The 20,172-nt window shown below is 44.1% G+C and overlaps 1 long non-coding RNA gene across 2 annotated transcripts in view; it reads left to right on the top strand.

The window, feature by feature from the left end:
• Positions 1-703: 703 nt before the first annotated feature.
• The window catches only part of LOC135321694 (uncharacterized), a 205,728-nt gene continuing 186,259 nt past the window's right edge, over positions 704-20,172 (top strand). The window contains exons 1-2 of one of the 2 annotated variants that reach the window (XR_010381681.1): positions 704-947; positions 4,872-4,995. This is a non-coding gene — a long non-coding RNA (uncharacterized LOC135321694). Of the gene's footprint in view, positions 948-969; positions 1,202-4,871; positions 4,996-20,172 lie in introns of those variants that run through there. The other variant, XR_010381680.1, reaches the window with a different exon arrangement.

The following is a 20,172-nucleotide window of genomic DNA, read 5'->3' as shown; positions in this document are numbered from 1 at the left end:
GAAACAGGTCTAGCAACAACCAGTGAGCAGACCTGGCCCCTGTCAGGGCTGTGACAACCACAGAACAAAGAAGGAGGCCCTGGTCAACAACAATGATCAGGGCAGGCTCTGATCACTGCAACACCAACCACACCCCCAATCAAAGGGATAACAGCCGACATACATGGAAGAAAGACGTGGCAACCATCCGTACTGAGAACAGCCCTACAACAAAACTATTAGATGCACACAGTCTACATAGGAACCCTCCTATTTTAAATAAAAACAAACAAAAAATGAAACAGCCCTTCAAGACCACAGTAGATAACTGATACTCCTAAAGTCATAGAGCCAGAGAAATGTGAGTAAAATGAAGATGCAGAGGAACCACTCCCAGTTAAAAGAACAAGAGAAGTCCCCTGAAAGAACGATCAATAAAATAGTCTACTAGATCATGACTTCAAAAAGGGATGATCATTGCAATAAAGGGACTAAAAGAGACTACCAAATCCTCCTAATCCTATAATAGCTGGTTTATTCAATGAGGGGGGCTTGGCAGATCCAAGCAGAATGCGACATTTTTCCTTCTCACCTATCCTCAAACCTGCCCTATAGATCCATTCTAGGCCTGCTCTGGAAGAAATCTCAGGCAAGTGCTGTCACCTTTATGGTCACTGTCACATAACAAGAAGTCCAGTTCAACTGACCCGGCTGCAGGGCTGGGGGTACATAGCAGAAATCACTGTTACCTGAGTCACAGCAGCACCTCCCCGCCTCCCTCCCCGCAGCAGTTCACTCCCCTGGGTGGGGGAAGACTCTCAAGCAGCACCTGCACCCTCCAACAGACAGAAGGATCTCAGAGCAGCGCTCTACCAAAACCCCAGCAATAACAGAAAGATACCAGGGCAAGAAGCAGCTTCCTGTGCTGGATGAAACCACGCTCCTCGGACCAGATCATGTTAACAAGGGTAATTAATCAGAATAATTCGCAGGATGGACAGCTGAATGCTAATCAAGCCTTCTTCCTGTTGGGGAAGGGACAGGGAGGGGAGAGCGTTTCCATGGCAATTTCTAAAGTGTATGGAGTTCAGAAGGATGACGATGAACTCCTTCCTGTATGTGGTGTATGTCTCTCAGGAGACATTCAGAATGAAAATGCCCGTGCAAGACCAGCAAACTGCGTCTATTCTGGAGTGTCTTAAACCCTTACCAAGGAGAACAGGTATGTTGCCGACTGTGACTGACCAATTCATTTAATCACAGGTCATCAAAGCAGTAGTGTTCCCACCTAGGAGTTTCAAGAAGCTGTTTTTGCTTTTCATGCAGAAAACCTGAGCTCTAAATGAGCCCATTCAGCTTTGGAAAAACTACATTATTTAACCTAGACTCTCTGGTTCTCAAATTTTAGTAAGTTTAAAAATGAGTCACCAAGGAAACATGTTAGAGTTACTTTAGTACTCAGTAGGAACTTGCAATTCAGGAAGTAACTTAAAGGCATTCGGAGAAATATTGTCTTTAGGTTCACAGAAACTGCTGCCTTTTTATAGAAGAGTTCCTATTCAACTAGAGAAATCTCCATAGATGATCTTTAAACATAAATTGTCAAGCATAACCTCCTGCACCCGGGCCCCCTGCCACTCACTGACCACAGCAATTGGCACAAAGCAGGATACACAAGGATGTATACAAGAATCCTGTCTCTGAATGGCTGTTCAATGTTCCTGACTCCTTACGGGAAGTACACTGAAAGTTAACTTTCCTGCGGTATTAGCAAGTTCTTATTTCACTCGTTCTCTGGACAATTACACACGAAAAAAAACCCACTGCTTAATAGAAACCTTAACAAATTTATAATTTTGCTCTATTTTCTTAAAAAGCCCCAGAGAGAAAAGGAGTAGCATTTCTTCTGTTTCTGGATTTTCTCTTAGAACACAGACTAGTACCTGATTTGGTTAACAAACAAGCAGTTGTGTCAATTTCCTTGGTGGTAGAAACCATAGGTTATAAAGTTAAAAACATTGTAATTCAGATTCACTTCCTTCTTTCTGGTTTAAAGATGTACACGATTCATGTTATATGTTAAGTGAGTGGCTAAAATACATTATAAAATTTTTATCACACTTTTAAGAGGACTTCAGTTATCACTGTTAGCTGAAACAACCATCAGGATCCCCCCCATTCTATGTGCATGTCAATTGTGAAGTAAATGTAGCAAAAGGAGACAAACGCTCTTTACAAATCTAAGAGTTAGACTTCTAAGTTCAACACAGAATAAATGACTTGATGCTGCCTGCTCCTTGCATGGGGTTTACTCCCAACTACCTTCATGGGAGCATCAAGAAAATTCACAGTAATGTCTCCTTAGACATTACGTATACGTAGTAGGTCAAAACTCATCCTGTGTATTTGCATGTGTATAGAATACTTGCCTCTGTAAGTGACGGTTATTCACTGTAGTGGAGGGGAAATCAGTATCACTGCATATGGACACTTGAGTGACCACAAAGGAATCCCCAGCTTCCTGTCATACACGCTTCCCACTCCATGCATCTGTCCACGTGGTGAACATGTGTAATAAGTATATTTTTATAGTATGCAAAATTTTAATTATTCTGTCTTATTTGTATTGTATACATCATTATATCTGATATTTTTATAACTTCTGTGTCATCAATAAGATTCCTATAAAAAAATACTGCTTAAAAAATAAAACCATGCAGGGAAGGGTGACCTATATCCCACCTCAGTGAGTGGCTACTTTATAGGATCTTTAAAACAAGTACATTTTTAATGAACTAAGGTGAATACAAGCACAACTAAAAACTGCAAAAATGAAAAAAAAGTCAGCCCCAGGTAATAGTGAAACTCAGAAGTCCTTTCCAATTTAATACCTGTCCCCTTGCCTGAGTCAGGCTTACTTCAGGCTGAGAAATGTGCAGTGGGGAGGATGATTTAGTTTTATGATTCTTCTTTAGTGTGTATTCTATTTCCTTCCCATCATTTGGATACCATTTGGGGCCCCTCCGGGGTTGGGCACCAGATGATTGGCGACTAGAAGGAATAGGCACAAAATACTTAACTTGAAACGTGCAGCTGTAATCTTCAGCGGCGTCCCTGGGCAGGATGAAAGCCAGAGCCAACCCTGAGTCTCACTGGCACTCAAGTGGGATGTTTAGAGAACCTCTGTTGCTGGACAAGTCTCTCACCTGATGGTTTTTGGAGTTAAGTGGTCCTTTTACCAGGTGTCTGCCTGTGAGTTTCTGCTGCCTCCAGGTTCCCAGAGACAGGGCCATTCAATTGGTAGAATCACTCTCCAATCCCAGCCTCCCACTAGGTTGCCTATTTGGATGCGGGTTCCTCTCAAAATGACCCTATGTGCTGCCTCCCCCTGGTCCCATCCCACAGGACACCCTGAGTCATTCGTGCTCTGCCAAACTGTAATAGTCCAGACCATTCCTAAGCAACCAGCTCCCCCCTGCAGCTGCTGCCAGGCAGGGCCAGCTCCCCGCTCCACCTCCTGGCTTTGGTTTCCCAGGCAGGAGGCAGGTAACCATTCCAATGACTCTCAAAGTCAAGGCAGCAAGTTCGAGCTCTCCAAATGTGGTTTTCTCTAAGCTCCTCTCATCAACTCAAGTGAGTTGGAAACACCCGCCCCACTCACACCTCCACAACCCTGTCCAAGGAGCACATGGAAATCTCTCTGCCAAGAATCCCTCACAGGAGCCTCTTCAACCCCCTAGTGATTCTTCACCTTCTCTCTCAGAGTCTGGAGGTGGGTGATGGGCTGATGCTGGCAAAACCATTTCACAGTCTCTTCACATGCTCTGCGTGGGCCATCACCCTCTGCCTTGCTTTAAAACGAGGGAGTACTTGGCACTTACTGTTTGGTCCTTGAAACTTGCAGCCTCTGCTGAAGTTTCAAGACAAAAAAAGAGTTAGTCTTAACACCGTGTTACACTTTATAGTCTTGATTCTTAGCTGCCACCTTTTATAACACCATCTATGTAGTTAGTAAGAGTTTGTAAGTGACTGGGGAGAGAGCAGCGGTGTTGTGCTCTGTGTGTGATTGGCACGGAGATGTGCCTCCTCTTCAGGATATTGGAGTCTAAGAGGGAATAACCTGCCCTTCAATATAGATCATACATGCCTCTCACATCTCTTTCCTGCTCTCCATCCTCGCTGCCCCAACTTTGCCTTAGCCCTTGTTGACTCTCGCCTGCGTGGAGATAATCTCTTTAAGTAGTAATCAGCCCCTCCTCTGCTCTCATGAGATTGCTTATAATGTGTCATTGTATTCCTTTCTGCTGCAACAAATGACCACAAACTCAGTGGCTTCTTTGAAGAGAACCAATGTTCTCCAATAAGAGAATAAGAGAACTCTTTATTTCACAGTGTTAGAGGCCAAAAGTCCAAAATCAATGTGTTGGCAGGTTTGGTTCCTTTGGGAGACTCTGAGGAATAAGCATCCCGTGACTTTCTCCTGGCTTCGGGGGGCTCCGGCAATCTTTGGCATTCCTTGGCTTGTAGATGCATCATTCCAACCTCTGTCTCCATCTTCACATGGCCTTGTCCTCTGTGTGTCTCTGTATCTCAAATTTCCTCCTCTTTCCTCTTTAAAGGCAGGACTCATTGGAACGGGCCTACCCAAAATCCAAACAGTCTCATCTCAAGATCCTTAACTTACATCTGCAAAGAGCCTATTTCCAAATAAGATCACACACACATGGACTAGCGGTTAGGACTTGGATGGATCTTCGGGGAGGGGTGGGGGGCAGGGAACACCATTCAGTCTCTGCCATCACAAAGGGCTTCTCCCACTCAGCCTCCCCGCTTCAGATAGAATGCTTCTGCAAGACTCAGAGACACACTGACAGAGTGTTTTTCTGGCACAGACTAGGTAAATTACCATGAGAACTGGAGAGCATGGAGTAGAGGAAACTCAACCCGGGAAGGAGAAGCCACGCAGAGGCAGACCCCACGACCAATGACAGCTACCCGTGGGCGACTTTTCCTAGAGTAAGTAGCCTATGTGGGCTGATGCACAGCTATACCCTGGACACCCTGCCCCGTGCGCGCACGCACACACACACACACACACACACACACACCACCTCCCCATGCACCCTGCCCCCAACACACATACTCACCCACACACAAACACACTCCACACATTCACACATACCACAAAAACCCCTGAACAGTTACCCTGAGCTGGAGGTAGGGCCCTGGGACACCTATGGTGTGATGGTGACAAGAAGAGGAAAACTTGGCTCCATGGTCAAGGTGAAATCTGCAGCCCGTGTGCCTGCCTCAGCTCCTGGCCTCCACACGTCATCCTGCAGTGAGCTTCCTAAAAATTAGATATGACCTAAATGTCACTCTGGTTTAAACCCCACAGCAGCTTCCTCAAGCGTTCAGGATGGAACCCTCCCAAGTCCTAACCACACAGGCCACTTTCAGTTCCCCAAATAGTCTCCTTTGCTGCCACGTCAGTGCACACGCGGCTGCTTAGCCCTGAGGCTGGCTTCCGTTTCCTCCACCTCTCACCCGCGCCGGCCCCTCCTCTACTCATCTCGAGCAGCTCTGCCATGGAGGTGCCGAGAGAGGAGGACAAAATGGGGGAGCAGCAGAGCGTGCTCAGGCTGAGCGTGGGCCTGCAGGTTGGTCCAGGGACTCAGGGTCAGGGTCATGATGGACAGACAGCCAGGCCAGACCACACCTGTTCTGGGCACCCTGCCCTCCCTCCCACCGTGGGCTGGTTTGCTTGCCACTGCCGTGTGTACACATGTGCATGACATCCTGTGCACGTTGCTTCCTGCCCTCATCACTCTGTTCTGAAATTAACTGTCCCCTCCTGTAGACGGTGGCTATTTGAGGGCAATGACCTGGACTTGGTTGGTCATTGTGATCACAGTGCTTGGGACAGAGTCAGTATTTATTATGGTTGGATGCCTGGAATGGGAGAGAGGACCCTTGTTCTCCATTAGGTACTAGGTGTGCCCACCATCCCTGTGGGACTGTAGTGAGGAGGACTGGAGATGACCCATGGGCCCTCAGCAACTTAGTCTCCAGCAGTGGAGAGTGAGTCAGTGTACCAACCTGCCGTGGCCTCGCTACCACCCAAGACATCGTTGTCCTAACCTCTAACTCTGGGCGATTGCTTTCCTTAAGATAATTATAATGCTTTTCTCTTATTATAACGATTATAATTATTTATTACAGAAAATCAGGGAAACATAGAAAAGTTAGAAAGACTACTCATAGCCCCACCGCCATTTAACATGTTGGCGTCTTTATCTCCAGATTTGGAAAGGTCATCCTGTTTTTGCGTGCTGAGGTTTGTTTCCTTAGAGAGGACTATAAAATGAAGATGATACTGTATTTGTAATTTTGTGTCTGCTTTTTTGATATAATGTCTTAGCACAAACTTTTCCCTGCATGAATATAAACCCTTGGTAAACATTTAGTAGCTAATATTTAATGGTTTGTATCTCAAGGCTGCATTAGCTTTTTTTCTTTTTAACTTCCTGTTTCCTTCAAAGGAAAAAGGCTGATGACTCAAAAGTTCAGAGTGATATTGATTTTCCCAGTATTTCCTGTCAACCAAATTTCAAGTCCTGGAAATCTTCATGTTTCTGATTCCCTAGTTCCTCATTTGTTAAATCTATTTCTCAATGTGGTGCTGAGGATTAAATAAGAAAATTTGTAGTAATTTCCTACACATTCCTGAAGATGGTCAACTCTCAGATCCAGTGAGTTTAATCTCCTTTGCTAGAATGAGAGCAGCATTTAAGAGCCAGAGTCAGGTAGAGCCAGGTAGTCCCAGGGAGTCATAGATCAGTGAATGTACAGGGACCTCCAAGATCACCTATGTCCACATTCTCACTTGTCAGATCAAAACCCTGCTCAGAGCACCAGGGCTCAGCAGAACCATGGAGCCAGAAGCCTCTTCTCTGATTTCCAATCTGGATTTCTCCCCTTTCTTGGCATCTAAATTTAAAATAAAATGAATTTACTAGTTGTTCATACTTTCACCCCTGAGAGCTCTATGAGGAAGTTTTCCATGAGCACCTATTATATTATCCCCAAATGACAAGTTATTTCATGCTTGTAGAAAACTTGTCATTGAGGGTGGCGGAAAGCAGGGAACAAGCTGGGGTAGAGAGTAATATAATCCCAGAATAGACTCCTTCTCTCTTACCCCTCCTCCCTCCCCTCCCCGCCTCCTCCTTTTGGGGACCTTGGTAATTGTACTTCCACTGGTGGTAGGACAGTTTGAAGCAGTCTGTTCTGTGCCAGCTGGGGGAGAGGCTGGAACAGGGAGTCCCAGGTTGCAAGTGAAAAGGACAGTTCTTGACCAGGTTGTTTGGGCCTATTCCAGGCCCTGTGCAGGCTTCTCTTCTATGCATCTGTGAGATTGATGGAAAAGATAAACTGATACAGAATCCAGGACTGCAGGAGAGAAATAGAAAGGCAGCTATTGTGCCACTGTTGTGCCTCCTGAGCAGGCCTGGGTCACCTTAAAAGACAAATGACCTGTTCCTGGCATCCTGTGGGTAAATATGACTCTTTCAGAGAGGTGCAGAAGGAGGCCCTTCCCGCAGAACCCTGGGCTAGAGTCACCACATCTCTCGGGCCTCTGTTCCCTCACTTCTAAGAGGACCATCTCCTGGGATGCTTTTATCCTAGCTCACGTAGTTGTGAGGAACACATTGTTAAAGCTGTTATCTTAAGCAGAAGGGGTTAACATGCAGCTGGAGGTGGTCTGGAGTTGGGAGTTGAGGAAGTGCAGGGCAGCTTTCGAACTTCCCAACGGTCCTGGAAGCTCCTCTGTGGCTGCTCCCGTCCCCCCTCTCTCCCTCCAGCTTCCTTGGCTTCCTCCCCAAGGCTCTCCTGCTCCCAGATAAGTCCTGCTTGCACACGGCTTTCAGCTGCCACAGCCCTGACCCCAGCTCGTTACATCATTCCACTCTGAACTCTACTGCTAGTGGTCCGTCCTGTGTGTCTCTTCATTCATGTTCCCAACAGAAAACTCTTTGATTGACCCATGTTTAGCGGTTGAAGTGTGTCCCCGCAAAGGAGATTTTCAAGTCCTAACCCCTGGGACTTGTGAATGAGGCCTTATTTGGAAATAGGATCTTTGCAGATGTGATCAAGTTGAGATCATCCTGAACTTGAGTGGGCCCTATGTCCAATGTGACTGGTGTCCTTAAAAGAGGACATCAAATGTGGATACAGAAAAAAAAGACACACAGGGAGAACACCGTGTGACAACAGAGACAGAGTGATGCATCTAGAAGCCCAAGAACAACAAGGGTTGTTGGCAACCACCAGAAACTGCAAGAGGCAAGGAAGGGACCTTCCCGAGAGCCTTGGGAGCTTGATTTCAGACCTCCAGCCTCAGAACTGAAAGAGATAACATTTCTGTTGTTTCAAGCTGACCAGTGTGGGCTAATTTGTGACGGCAACCCCAGGAAACTGATAGCTTATCTTTTTGTGTCAGGCCAACCTTGGAACGTGGCCAACTCTGGTGGGATAGTCACTCCTGGCCCAGTTAACTGTGGTCAAGAGAGTCAGGGCAATATCATCCAGTTGTGGCCACTCAGGCAACAAGTCCGGAGGCAGAGCAATTTCCTGGATAATACTGCCAGGCATGAGTGTGCAGAAGTGTTTGCTGGTGCGACCTCTCCATGACCAATAAGCTAGCTTTTAAATAAACTTTCCTTTCTAAAGATGCACACTGCCCAGGATTGCGTGCCATCTCTGGCTGTATTCCAGCCCAAGGAAGATTTTTGTTATTGTTATTGTTTGCCAAAGCAGTATTTTGTAATATAAATTATTTCCCTAGTTGCGATTCCTGAGGAAACATTTCTTCCAATGAAAAGTATGTTGGTTGCTGTCCAGAGCTGCTCTGGTTCACAGGTGAGCTTAGTGGCTGTGCCTCCTACCCCGGCCAGTGCCAAGGGAGCAAGGCTTCTTGGCAAACCTCGAAGGCATGTTTACTGGGCACAGCCAGAGACAGTTGCCACCATAAGGAGAACTAATGATATTACCCAGAAAACTGAATAGAGCTAATAGTCATGTCAAGTGAGATAAAGGAAAAAAAAAAAAAAAGCATTGTCCATGGCCCAAGGGCATGAAAGCTAGATGGACCCAGGTGACAAGCATGAGGAAGAAAGCAGTTTAAAACCAAGACCATGAACAACGAGTGTGTGCGGGGTTTTCTCTTTCTTGTACAAACAGTGTGTGCTTCTAGGGTGGTGATGGTATCAGCAGAGTAAACAGCCTAAGACTCCCTCTTCCTAAAACATGCTTTTCTTCTGGAATGAACTTTGGTCTTAATGAACAAACCATTTGGATGTATTAGACTTCTATGAGGATAGCCACAAACCTTTGTTCAAAAACTCATTCTTAATTTAGGAACAAAACCCCTTCTGTTTTCTAAAAGAGTTGGTTTAATATTGGCATTGTTTCTTCCTTAAATATTTGCTAGAAATCACCACTATAGCATCTGACTATTAACAAATATGGATGAGGCACTAGGGAAAAGGGAGGTGATTCAAGACAGTACGATTCAGGAAAATAATATGAAAAAAATGTGTATATATATATATATATATATATACATATATATATATATATATATATATATATATAATTGAATCACTTTGCTGTAGACCTGAACCTAACACAATATTGTGAATCAACTATACTTAAAAAAAAAAAAGAGAGAGAGAGAGAGAGAGCTAGTACAGTTCATAGTACTTGGAACACAGTATTTGGAAAAATAAAAATTCTATTTGGCTTTTTATACCAGTGAGTTGAGTTCACCTATTCAAAATGATTAAGTTTACAAGTTTAATTACTTTTAGTCTAATTACTTTTTTGTCCTTAGTCTGTTTTCTCATTGGCTTGTTCTCTTTGTCTTGATTAATTAGTGTTCTTTATATAACAAGGAATTTCATACTTGGTCATGTGTTGGATAAATACTTTTTCCCAGTTTATTACTTGTGTTGTAATTTTTAATGATTTTTTTTCTGTAGTATTTTTTTACCTCATTAACTTGTCATTCTTTTCATTTGTTGATTCTGGGGTTTGTATCTTGCTAAGATACATTCTTCACCCTAAAAAATAGTAAAAAAAAAAAAAAAATCATTCATGATTTCTTCTAGTACTTTTCTCTTCATGCCTATACATGCCATCTTGAGAAATGTGAACTAGCCTTTAAGGAAGGGCATCTGCTATTGCTTTAACCGCAGTGCATCTTTTGTGATTTTCTCTTCCAGCACTTTTTCTGCTCATGCTTAGGTATTTTTCCCACTGTCCTTGAGGTCCTGACTTGCAGTGGATCACTGACCTTTCTGCAACCATGACCACCAGGTTAATTGCTCTTATTTCTCACTTTGCCACGTGCATACACTGATTCCTACTCTACACATGTACCCTTCCTACAATTACCCTGACTCTCTGTTCAGGAAGTGGCTTGATCTGAAAGCCATGGTTCCCTTATCCCTCCTGCTAGAGAGGGTTTGATATTAGAAACTCAGTCAGTTCCTAAAATTCGAGATCAGCGACTGCCTACTTGGACTAACCCTTTCTTGGGCCTATTCTTGGGTTATATTTTCCATGTCATTTGGAAGATAAAGCAAAACCTTTACATCCCACTTTCCAGAATTTTCCTGCTAGACAGGGATTATATTATCTAAAGTCAGCTGTGCTTGTTTCACGATGGAAGGCATTAGTATTAACATACATAGGCCACATTATGTCTTTCATCAGAAGATTCCTTTCAGGTTATTGCCAACCTGATCTACCTGTCTCTTGGGATTTCTGTGTAGGCTAAAGAATTACGTTCTAAAGCCCTGTATAATCCTCCCTGAGAAAAACTCAAAAGCCGTATTATGCTTAGTGTCTACTAAAGGTTTTTTTTTTCTATTATGAATTCACTCAATCAACAGATTTTCATTGAGTGTCTATGACTTAGTTTGGGATTCTATAACAAATTACCATTGACTGTGTGGCTTAAGCAGCAAATATTTAGTTCTCATAGCTTTGGAGGCTGGTGGTCTCAGATCACGGTGCCCATGTGGCTAGGTTCCAGTGAGAGCCAGTTTCTGGTTCACAGACTGCCATCTTGTTGTTGTATCCTCAAATGGTGGAAAGAGGGTGAGAGTGCTCTCTGGGGTCCCTTTAAAAGGGCACTAATTTCATTCAAGAGAGCTTTGCTCTCATGACCTAATTAATGACCTAATTTCCTCTGTCAGAGAGGAAGACATTTTCTTCTACCCTTCTAGGTTCTTCTGGCTGGTCTAAGGATTAAATGAGATGAAACAGATTAACAAGAGAAAATCAAACTTTATAACATGTATACAATAGGAGAGACCCAGGAAAACTGAGTAACTAGCCAATATGGTCAAAGCTCTCACCTTAAGTACCATTTTCAGCTAGAGACAAAAAAGATATTGAGGGTAGTGGTGAGGACGTCAAATGTGAGGAAAGCAATTCACATGGGAGTGGAAAAGCAAATGTTTGGTAAATAAATGTTTGCTGGGCCCTGCAGAGACAATGGGACAGAGGGAAGAATTTGAACAAACAGACTTTGCTGGATTCCTCCCTGTCTGTACCTACTTCATACCATAGTTATCTGTGGTGATCGCTCCCTTCCTGGAACAGACTTCTATTTACATTGTTTTAGGCAATTAGGGGAAAGGTCAAAGTTTCTTCCTGAGTCATTGGGCCTTGATTCGCTTCAGTTTGAAATAATCCTCATGTCAAAGAGACATTTTGGGGTGGCAAGTTTTGCTCCCTTATGTCTCTCAAAGGCCTCAATTCCTAATACCATTACATTGGGCATTAGGGCTTCTCCAAATGAATTGGGGGAGGGAGGGTACAGTAATATTCAGTTCACTGCAAACTACTACAGAACCAAGCACTGGGGATAAAGTAGTTCTAGAACTACTAAATCCTGGCTTTTATGAGGTAAACATTCTCATGGAGAAGACAGATAAATCAGTAATTAAGCAAAGGAGTAAATCAGTACATACCATAATATTAGGTAGTGACAGGCACTATGAAAGTAAAATAAGGCAGAGTAAGAAGAAGAATGATAAGGATTAGGCCAGCAGGAAAGACCTCTCAGAAGAGGCAACATTGGAGCTGAATCAGCTGGGGGAAAGCAGTGTGGAGATCCGAGGGCAAAACACTCCAGGAACAGAGAACAGAAGGTGCAAAGGCTGTGTGGCAGGAATATGCTTGGTATGTGTAAGAAACAGTGAGCAGGTCAAGGCAGCTGGAGAAGCATTAGTGAGGAGAAAAATAGAGAAATATCATTTTAGAGAAAACCATAAAGATCCTGTAAGTCCCAATGGCTGGTTTTGAGCAGAAGGTCATAGCCTGATTAACATTTTAAAAGGCTCATTCTGGCTGCAGCCTGAAGAATTGACTATTGAAGAGAAGGAATGGAAGCAAGGCGTGTGAGTCTGGGTTCTTCAGAGAAATGGAACCAACAGAACGAGTGAATGAATATTTATTTGTTTGTTTGTCTGGAATTGACTCACATGCGAAGCCGCATGATCTGCAGTCACAAGCTGGAGATCCCAAGACCGAGTCCAAAGTCGGGAAGAGACCAAAGTCCCAGTCTGAAGACAGTCAGGCTGAGGGAGCAAATTCTTCCTTGTTCAGCCTTTCTTGTTATATCCAATGGACATTCACGAGGCCCACTCACATTGAGGAGGGAAATCTGCTGGATTCTGTCCACTGACTCAGATGCTCATCTCACCAGGAAAGGCCCCCACAGACACACCCAGAAAAACTTCTAACCAAATATCTGGCCACCCCATGGCCCAGTCAAGTGGACACAGAAAATTAACCATCACGCAAGGAGACCAGTTGAGAAGCAGCTGCACAGATCTGCCAAGAAGTGCTCTGATAGTGACTTGTACCAGGAATGTGGCATTGGACTTGGTGAGAGGTGGTCAGATTCCAGATGCACGTTGAAGGGCTGGCATTGGGGTGAGACCTAAATGACAGCATACAGTGTACTGGTTCCGAGAGTGTGTCCATCCAGGTTGAGTTTTCCCTCAAGAGTTCCTTGCTGGAAACTCTTTAATGTAATTTGAGAGGCAGAGGAAGGAAGTAGCCCATGTCAGTGTTTGCACAACTCAGGGCAGATTACAGCCTTTATCACATTCCACCTTCATAATTACCTTGTGAGGCAAGTTGGGCAGGTTCAGGGCTATTATCTGATCCAATCCTGTTATTCTTACACTCATGGAGGAGGAGGCCTCCTGGAGAAGTTAAGTGAGGCTAAGCTCTTAAGGCTGGCTGACAGCTTGGAGGAGGGGGAGTAGTGTGGGGCCAGGTCGGTCTCACCTGTGGCTGAGCTGGTGCTGTGCTTCCTTGGGCTTCACTGGGATCCTGTTCACCACTTGCTTCAAATGATTTTGTTGCCGGTGGATATAACTGGTCTTCCAGGTTCTTGTCCCATCCTAGAAAGAATTCAGAGACAAGACACAGAGGTTAAAAAAGTAAAGTGAGGATTTATTAAGTAATGGATAGTACACGCTCAAGGGGAGAGCAGGCAGGCTCAGGAGAGCAGCTGCCCTGAGCTTCTTTGGCAAGTTGGTTACATAGGGTGTGAAAATGGATGAGTAGAATATTCACTGGGGAGGGAAGGGCCTGGGGTTGTACTCCCAGATTTTCATCCCAACTCCACCTTCCCAAAGGGGAGAGGGATTTTTGTCCTTATTTATTCCGGATGGGAAGTGTCATGGCGTTGGTGCATGATGGGTACTTCTAACTTGCAAGGCTAATTTTACTGAAATGAGAGCATAATGAGCAAAAGATTACATTCAGACAATTCCTGCCTTATCTCACCTTTCTTTGTTGGCCTCTGGGCCACTTACCATCCCCAAAGGTGTGACCACTTATCAGCCCAGAGGTTCCTGCTTTTCCTTCTCTGCCCAGGTACCCCTGGTGTTTACATGATGTATGGTTCCCTGCATTTGGCCTGTGCCCCTCCTTTCTGCCCAGTTCCTGCATTTGGTCTGTGTTCCCCTTTCTCTGCTCACATCTAGCTACCTGCCTGCTCTAACACTTTGTTTGTAAAGATGATGCTGTCCTTTTTCAGGCTTGTTCTAGTTAGGGTAGGAGTGGTGGTCTCTTGGCACTTTGTGTATCTGGCAGAGGGGAGTCACTTGTTTCTGCTTCAGCCCCAAGCAGGTTCAGGCTCTGTGCAGTTAATGGCAGGGAACTGAGGACAACTTTTTGTGTCACCCTGCCCAGAGCTGTTTACATTTGAAAAACAGGAACCAGGAGGTATTGTCTTAGCTGAAAGGCATGACTGCAATGCTAACAGAAGAATTTCAGACGTGATGTCTAAAATTAAAAGAAAAAAAAGATGATGTGGCAAGTAGATGTGTTGCAGGAAAGGTAAATGTCACCTCCTGGGACCTGCAGGAGTCCTTAGGACAGACCTCCAAGTGAGCGTTCAAGTGCAAGCCATAGTAAAGGGAGAGTTTATCTAGAGAGATACACGCTCCAGAGGCAGAATGCAGACTAGCTCAGAAAGAGAGAGCAGCCCCAGGGCATGGGGGGTTTTATGGGTTAAGTAATTTCACAGGCTAAGGAGTGGGAGGAACATTCTTGCTATTTTGGGTAAGGGTGGAGATTCCCCAGGAAATGGGCCACGCCCACTCTATGGCCTTTTATGGTCCGCCTCGGAACTGGTTTGGCATCAGGGGGAGTGATTTTTATTTTTTACTTACTTATTTTTTTAAACATTTTTTTTTATTGAGTTATAGTCATTTTAAGGGGGAGTGATTTTTAATATTACAGTGAAGGTGGCATGAGCTAAAGGTCAATGACCAAACTATTCTCAAAGCCACCTTGGTTTCAGCTGGTTCTAGCTGACCTGGAATTCCTCCTCAGCCTCCTCTTCAGGGCCTGCTCTGCAGCAGCCCAGGGCTTGGGGAAGCACGCTTGATGTTCAGCCCCACCCAGCTCCCCATGGTGTCAACGGTGCTGATTCTCTTTAGTGGCTGTTGTGTCCTTTGCATGGGGCGGGGGGAGCAGGGTAGGTAGTCACATTCCTGCCATTGTTTACAACACCTGCTGCCTGTGTCCTCCTCCTCACGTGGCTGCCACTTGCAGTCCAGCTGCTACAAAGACTATCGGGGACAGGGAGTGCTGGGGATTTTGCCTCATGGTTAGATGAATTTCACTGGGCAAGAATGTTCTAGAATCCAGGTCAGAGGGCCTTTGAACATCATTAACAGCTGCCACAGAGAACACAGCTTTCAGTGCTGGTGCCGATGGGCTGTCCTGCCTCTGGTTCTTTGAGCGGCCTCAGGCGAGCCACATTCTGCTTTCCTGATAACAACCAACAGCCTGGAGTCACTTCAGCAACCATAATATTCCCCTCACTCCCCTTCTGCTCTCAATCTGATCTAGGGGAATTCTTACCCTAGACTCTATGGACCTGGTATCCTCACTAATGACCACTGTGGATGGTGTTCTCTGCTTTTGATCCTCAGCTTCTTCTAATGACTTCTGACTGGGTTTGTCCTTCCCTGTCTCTGCCACTTCAGAACCTGTAGGGAGCCCCAGTTGCTTAACTGACCCTTGATTCCCAGTGAGAAAGACCTGGGGGCTGCCTTGAATGCATCCTTTGCTCAGTTGAATCACCTTACCCCCAGGAATCCAACCATCACATCTGAAGTGGCTTTTGCCTTTTCTCCCAGGAGTATGAGTATGCCCTCTTGCAAACTGGACTCACAGTTGGCCCTGATATTCTAGAATTCCCAAGATAGTCATGAAAATTAGATCTAAGTTGTGACCTTCATTTCACACATATAAAAAGAATGTGTAAAGACCCATGGCTTGTGAAAGCAGCCTCATTTCTTCATAATCATTTTTCAAAAACCACTAATCACTTAATGCTTTCTTGAACTTGAACAGAAAGTATTACTCAAACGCTACTGAAATAGATGAGTAGACAGTACCACATCTGAATCACCAGCTCAGCTTTGGTGTCTTGAAGGACAAGGTTTCTGTTCTCCCCCTGGCTCTCTGGACATCCAGGTCTCCAACGTGCTAAGATGGGAGCAGACTCTGGGTGGAGAGATGACTTCCTCAGCGTCTGCCCTCCCCGTGGTACCATTGACTAGATTATACTGATGGGCTTCTTCCTTGCGATCTGAAAGAGGCTAACTAATAATGTGATTAAAAAGAAACAGATTCAGCAGAAGCAAGCATGACTGTGTTGCTCTCTACAAGGCTAGAAACCAAGCCACCAAGTGGTTGTTAGATCACTTCCTTATATATGGAGATAGAAAGGAAATTATGACTCAGAGAGGTTAATTCTTTCCTAAAGGACACAAGAGAAAGCAGGGATTCCAAACTTGTAGTTTTTGTTTGTTTGTTTGTTTGTTTCTGAGAAGGGCTGAAGAAGAATTAAATGGCCTTTTGCCATGAGAATGTGGGTATAGTGTTTCATGTATTGCCTGGGCTCATTATTGCTGAGCAAACGTTCTCTTATGTTGAGTCATTTTATTCTCTTCTCTTTTGGGTCAGTGAAGTAACAGTGCACGGTAGTGCTGTGCAGAGAGGCAGTGTGCAAGGGACACTGGTTGAGAGCAAGGAGACCTGCATTCTGTATCATGTGAGGACAGAAGGGCAGTATTGTCTCCTGTATGACAAAGACCCAGGGGCTGGGCAGTGCACTGAGCAGTGAGCTAATCAATACAGTTAGTGCTGGACTCACTTGAAGACCAGCCGCACTCCCAATGGAGATAAACACTGGTCATGAGTTTGAGATACAGGGGACTAAACCTGGTCTGTTGCATGGTAACCCCTTGTCTCTTATAGGACATGCCTTCTCAGGAAACATCCACCCTACTCCCATGCAAAGCAAGCCTTTGGCCCCTCACTCTGTAGCCTGGTGGTAGACATGAAATATTTAGTGGACCACCCTCACCCGCCCTCACCAGCTAATACCCACTGAGGCCTTTGGGCTCCCCCCTGGGATGTATCAGTTTCCCTCTCTAATGTTGGAGTGTGGACCTCTAGGCAAATTCTTAAGGAGTCTGGAGTTACTGCTGAATATAAAAAATTGTGTTGTGAAAATTACATACAAGATTTGGTATTAATGTAAAGAGGAATTAGTATTCTACAAATAATAGTTGGTGGTAATTGTAAAACAGTACCTACAGCGTCATGCATGGGAATGGGTATAAATCCTAATGAAACTTACCCTGGATCCTCTTAAATTATAGTCTGCCTTCAGAGCACAGAGCACTGAGAAGGGCCTGTCTGGATCTTGAGATTGTGAGCAAGAGAGGTAGGAGTCTGATTAAGTGTAGATTGAAAATTCAAAGACACCTTGGATTGAGAACTCCTTGAACAGCTCTTCAGTCTCAACTCAACTTTAAGAGATGCTCAATAAATAGTCCGCAACAGTTTGGCAGGTAGCTACTGTGGTCTGACTCATATTTCTAATGCAGCTCCTGTGTGCCCTGTGCAGAAAAGAATAGAAGTTAAGTTTCTGTTATGGTAATTGGGCTGCCCAGTTTCAACCAAACCCACATGTCTAACTCATAACTCATCCACCCTTCTGGTTACATGTTACCCGGGAATGACCCAGAGCCAGGAGGGCTGAAAATGACTCTTCTTTCACTATCAGACTCTGAGGTCTTAACAAACCACAGAATGGACATATGGACCAGCCTTTGAGAGTGGGCTGTGTGGGAAGGACTCCTCACTGGCTAGTCACCCTGTTTCTAGACACTCTGAGCAATGACCTGGGTCAGTTAAAGCCATTGCTACACACTGCTTGGAGTGAGAAGAACTGGTTTTGAGTAGCCACATGACGAGGTAACTAGCTGTGAGACCAGCCGATTAACTAGCTAAAGGAACTAGCTAAATGACTGAGCAGATCATTCCACCTCCAGGAAATGAGTCTGGCATTTGTAAGATGAAAGGCTTAGACTCAGTAATGACTGGTAAACGATACACTTCTACTAAGATTTATGATAAGAAACATGAACTTTATGTAAGTTAGGATCTAAGTGTTAAGAAGAAGTTTAAATCTGGTCATCCAGAACTCCCTAAGGTATTTCCCAAATGATTAAATTAAGTCAACCTTGGAGTTACAAATAAAGATGCTTAACTGGTTTAGCAACCTTTTTGTATTTCCTTAAAAATGGGTAATATACACATAAAACCCTCCAATATTGTTTTTCTTTTTAAGTTAGAATAAATTTTTGGTTTTGAGTGAAAAAAAGTTTGCATTAGAAGAAAAGTTCATTCAGGTAGCACCTGACACCCCAACAACAATGGTTTCATGAAATATTATAGCAATTGATCTGCCGTCTACACGTGGACTTAGATGTGCTCCTTTCGAATGTAGGATCAGTGGGGGTCCAATGTCTTTTACTTCTTTTACAACAACACCTGATTCAGAACTCTAAATATAGTCAGCATTCAATAAAAATTTAGCTATTAACTGAATCCAGGCTGCCAGGGGGGAAAAGGACATTGCTTCTTGTTTGGATATGCCCCTCTGATTAAATGCCACTTTTGCTTTTCTAGCTAATCAGTCAGTAAACTAAGTGTGGTGTACATTTGACCTAAAAAGAAGGTCAGTGGCTGAAAATGAGATCCAGTGTGATCATATTAGAAGGATTCTCATGTGTGCCCCATCAGGGGGATAAAATATCCAAATGCCTCCCACATTTCCCCTTAGAACTTGTTCTCACAGTCTCAACATTTCAAGAGCAAAGGGTAACTCACTGTCAAATCCCAATTATGTTCTCCAAGGGTAACTGTTGCATATTGTATTAGTCAGGGTCCTTGAGAAAAACAGAACCAATAGGATGCATATACATAGAAAGATTTATTTCAAGGAACTGGCTCACTGAGTATGGGGGCTGCTGGTAAGTCCAAAATTTCCAGGGCAGGCCAGCCCACCCAGGGAAGAGGTGGTGTTGCAGGTCAAGTTTGAAGACAGTCTAGAGGCAAATGTGTTCTTTTTCAAGGGACCTTGGTCTTTTAATGTCTTCAGTTGATTGGATGAGGCCCACCAACATTATGGACCATAATCTGCTTTACTCAAAGTCTATTAATTTAAATACTAATCACATCTTTAAAAAATAGTTCCACAGCAACATCTAGATTGGTGTTTGACCAAATATTGGGGCACCAAAGCCCAGCCATGTTGATACGTAAAATTAATCCTCACACATATCAAAGCAGGAAAAAGGATTTTGACCCATCAGAGTTATCTTCTGAAAGCTCTCTAATTTCTTTCATTATTTAAAATATTCTGCAAATAACACATAGTTCTTATGCTGATGATATTTCTAATTTTAGAAAGAAAAATTTTTTTCTGGTCTTGCACTGCCTCCTCCCACGGAATCCTCCTTCAGATGGTGTGCACTCCCTCTGTAACTACCGTACACCATACATCGGTGCTCAGGGTGCACAGAAGAAAGGGCATGCTTTCCAGCTCTCCAGGAGCTCCAGGCTGAGACGAGTAGAATGTGCAAACTGTTACCAGGCTATGTGCTTGCTCTTCTGAGTTGCACCAGAGCGATGGAGGAAGTAAACACTTAATAAGAGTAAGTAAATTAGCATGCTGGTGGTGCTTGCACGCACAGTCTCTACGTGGTATGCATGTCCTCCTTGTAAAATGGTTAGAAATAATAAATTGAGTCTCCCAGTAAAACTTGTTGCCTGAGAAGATGAAACTACCTCGATGGCGGTTTCTCTTCACTTCCTCTTGCAACTTTGCACTTTACTTCCAACTTTGTGCTCAGGATGCATAGAAGAAAAGGCATGATTTCCAATCTTAATTAATTAATTCAGCTTCAGGGTTTTTTTTTATTGTGCTAAAATACACATAAGATAGAATTTACCATCTTAACCATTTGGAAGTGAACAGTTTAGTGGTATTAAATACATTCACATTGTGCAGCTGTCACCACCACCATCCCCATAACTCTTTTCAATTTGTAAATTGGAAACTCTATACCCATTAAACAAAAATTCCCCATCTCCCCTCCCTCCAGCCCCTGGCAACCACCATTATACTTTCTGTCTTTATGGTTTGGACCACTCTAAGTGCATCAAATAAGTGTTACCATACAATATTTGCCTTTTGTGACTACAAATAAGCTCCAGATTTTTAGATTTTAT

This window comes from Camelus dromedarius, chromosome 7, assembly GCF_036321535.1.
Source record: "Camelus dromedarius isolate mCamDro1 chromosome 7, mCamDro1.pat, whole genome shotgun sequence".
Lineage (NCBI taxonomy): Eukaryota > Metazoa > Chordata > Mammalia > Artiodactyla > Camelidae > Camelus > Camelus dromedarius.
This window is presented reverse-complemented; position numbering and strand designations above follow the sequence as displayed.